This window comes from Nannospalax galili, unplaced genomic scaffold, assembly GCF_000622305.1.
Source record: "Nannospalax galili isolate Female #2095 unplaced genomic scaffold, S.galili_v1.0 scaffold477, whole genome shotgun sequence".
NCBI classification, from domain to species: Eukaryota; Metazoa; Chordata; class Mammalia; order Rodentia; family Spalacidae; genus Nannospalax; species Nannospalax galili.
This window is the reverse complement of record NW_008339438.1, coordinates 307999-312125: the sequence shown is the minus strand read 5'-3', so window position 1 is coordinate 312125 and position 4127 is coordinate 307999.

Sequence of the window (4127 nt, the reverse complement as noted above, 5' to 3'; positions counted from 1 at the left end):
TGATAGTCATGTATATAGAGATTAGAAATGCATGTGAAAACGTCTCAATGTCAATTTCCTTGGAATGAATTCTTCTGTATGGAAAAAAAAAAACAAGTATGTTCTTGAAGTCCCTCAAATTAAGGTAAGGAATTCAAATCGTTCTGGAAGAACGCAAAGGAAAATAGCTTTAGATACTTAAGTGACAATAGAATTTATTCTCATAATTGTTTTAATAGCTTTTGTATAATCCTCATCGCTATTATGTGATATAAAATGTATTTATCAAATCTGTAATCATTATGCCAAAAAATCTGAATTACTGTAATATTTTGTATATTGTTAAAACTGTAACTTTAATTGTGAAAAAAAAATTTAAAAAAAAAGTGTGTGCCACCACACCCAGCATACAAACATTTTCAATAAGATTATAGCAAAATAATTTCCCAGTCTAGGGAAAAAAGAGATATTTATCCATGCTCAGGAGGCATTTAGGACACCAAACAGGCAAGACCAGAGGAAAAATTTCTCTATTTCCTGTTATACTCAAAACACCAATCATACAGAGCAAAGAAAGTAGTATATTGAAAGTGGCTAGGGAGAAACATCAAGTCACCCATAAAGGCAGGCCCATCAGAATAGCAGCAGATTTCACCACTGAGACTTTACAAGCCAGTGGGGCTTGGAATGATGTATTTCAAGCTCTGAGAGACAATAACTGCCAATCCAGACAACTATTCCCAGGAAAACTGTCATACTTCATGGAGAAACAAAAACTTAACATGATAAAACCAGGCTAAAGAAATATATGACCGCTAAATCAGCTCTACAATACATATGTGCTGAATAGCTTTAGTTGTCAACTTGACACACATGAGTTGAGGGAGCCTTAATTAGGGAATTGCCTCCATTGGACTGGCCTGTGGCCTATGTTTTATAAGAAAGCATGTTGAGCAGGAGAGCAGGCCAGTAAGCAGTGTTACTCCACAGCCCATGCTTCAGTTTCTGCCTCCAGGTTCCTGCCCTACGTTCCTTGGGCTCCCTGATGAACTCTGACCTGGGAGATGTAAGACAAAATAAACCCTTTCCTTCCTAAGTTGGTACTGGTCAGAGTGTTTTTTCACAGCAATGGAGAAGCAAACTAGAACAACATACTTGAAGTAATCCTTTAGAAGAAACAGAAAAATAAACACATCTGTGAGGTTATAGAAAAGAATAAACCAGTAGAACAGAAGTCAAGCAAATGGGGAACAGGAAGCACCAGACACTACAAAATGAGGGTGACTAGTGATATGCCATTCAACAACAGCTCAGAATATTAGTGATCTACACTCTCCAAGCAAAAAACTGGACATGATGGCACATCAAAAATTAAAGTAGAAAGTGATTAAGGAAAATACCTGACATTGACCTTTGGTCTTCACATACGCACACATATTTTTACACACACAGCTGAATGTACACATACATACACACATGCACAGACATAATACATAATACACACTCAGATCCCTGATCCACCTATTTGTTAACCTCAAGCAATGCCCTCACCATAAAAGACAGATAGTACCTTAGCATGAAAAATGAGAAAATATATTCCAAACAAATGGAACTAGGAAACAAGTAGGGTTTGTTGTTTTAATAACTGACAAAATTGACTTCAAACCAAAATTGGCCAGAAGAGTGAAAGAGGGTCACTTAATAGTGATTAAGGAAACAATCCATCAAGAGGACACTACCATTTAAGATATATGCATATCAAACATGAGTGCAAACAATTTCATAAGCCAAACACTACTAGACACAGATTAACCCCAGCGCAACAATGGAGGTGACTTGAGTGCCCAATTCTCACCAATTTACAGGTCATTGCTCCACACCTCCAATAAACATAGTAACATCTTAAACAACACCATAGGTCAAATGGACCTGACAGACGTCTACAGAAAATTACATTCGAACATTGCAGAAAACACATTCTTATATCGTCTCTGACCAAAATAGAATAAAACTATAATGAAAAGCAAAAGAAACTACAGAACATACCCAAACTCACAGACATTGACCAGTACAGAACCAAACAGTAGAAAACACCAAACACTACTAGACACAGATTAACCCCAGCACAACAATGGAGGTGACTTGAGTGCCCAATTCTCGCCAATTTACAGGTCATTGCTCCACACCTCCAATAAACATAGTAACATCTTAAACAACACCATAGGTCAAATGGACCTGACAGACGTCTACAGAAAATTACATTCGAACATTGCAGAAAACACATTTTTCTCAGTAGCCTAAGGAGCTCTCTGTTTAATAAATGATAAAATAGGATATAAAATAAGTCTTAACAAATATAGGAAAATTGAAATTTTTTTCTTATATCGTCTCTGACCAAAATAGAATAAAACTATAATGAAAAGCAAAAGAAACTACAGAACATACCCAAACTCACAGACATTGACCAGTACAGAACCAAACAGTAGAAAACAGAACAAATCAAGAAGGAAATTTAATAACTCCTGAATCAAATGAAAATGAAAACACTGCATTCCAAAACCTTTTAAACATAATGAAAACAGTCCTAAGAAGGAAGTTTATAACTAAAAGTGCCTACATTAAAAAATCAAAGATCTTGGGACTAGAGAGATGGCTCAGTGATTAAAAGCACTGACTGCTCTTGCAGAAGACTTGGGTTTGGTTCCCAGTGCACCCACATGGATGCTAACAACTGCCTATAATCCCAGTTCCAGGGGATCTGATGCCTTCTGCTGACTTATGCAGGCATTTCATGCATGGGTACACTTACATACATGCAGGTGAAATACTCATGCATGTAAAATAAAAATACATTAATTCAATTTTTTTTAAAAATCAGAGATCTTGGTGCTAGAGAGATGGCTCAGCAGTTAAGAGCACTGACTGCTTTTGCAGAAGACCTGCATTCAATTCTCAGCTCTCAGCAGTTAAGAGCACTGACTGCTTTTGCAGAGGACCTGGGTTCAATTCTCAGGACCACATGGCAGCTAATAACCATCTGAAACTCCAGTTCCAAGGGATCCAGTGCCCTCTTCTGACCTCCATAGGCATTGCATGACACAGGTACACTTACATACAGGCAGGCAATAGACTCATACACATAAAATAAAATAAAAATAGAAAAAAATGTTTTAATCAGAGATCTTAAATAAATGATTTAGCAATGAACCTTGGGGGGAGGGGGTTCATTGAAAAACTAGAACAAGACAAAGCCAAATGTTGCGGGTTCTCCTCAGGCCAGCTGTGAAGACCCTAACCTGGATCGGGTCCCCTGCTGATTAGGGGGGCAAGAGACATGGAGTCACGACACACAGACCCCGGGAGTCAGGTAGAAGCAAGCACTAGGCAAGGTGCTGCAGGCTCATTTAATGCAGGAGGGGGCAGGCCTTATATTTCCCTTTTTTCCGCCCCAAAGTCCCTTTAGTCAGCGTATCGTTTTCTGATTGGTCCGCACCACACAGTCTGTCAGCAGTCTCTGGGCTCATGAGCAGGGTATGGAGGCAAGCAGGGTACGGAGGCATGGGCTCCTTTTGGCTGGCTATTTGCGGACCAAGAAGTGAAGTGAATTCTCGCTGAATCCCAGGGCTCTGAGTCAGCGCCATCTTTGGAGGCCTCCTGCTACATTTCCACCCTTTTTCTTTAAAAATGACTGTCCAGCAAGAGCCTGTGGGCAGCTCCGCCTCAGGATGACCCCAGGATCATGGACTGTGCCTGTCTTAGGTTGTCCTACTCTGGCATGAACCTTACCCATCATTGGAGCATGGGCATACACGTCCATGTCATGGCTTAGGTTGATTCAGCCAAACAGGATCTTACCGGTCATTGACTACCAGCCCTCCAAGGGGTATTGTCCCGGGGGATCAGGCGAGGTGGGGAATTATTTGTAGGAGGCCTCGTACATTTGTGTAAGCCAAGTCTGTCAGGCTGAATAGGGCAGGTTGAAATCATCTTTGTGTATTGCTCTGAGGGCCTGATACACCGAGTGATTGAATTTTTTCTGACTGTGGGAATGAAGAACAAGTAGAAAGAGAAGAATAATTATGCCTGTCAGGAGTAGGTAAGTGACGATCCAAGATGGGTCAACCATGCTTTTAGATTAGAGGCACTGC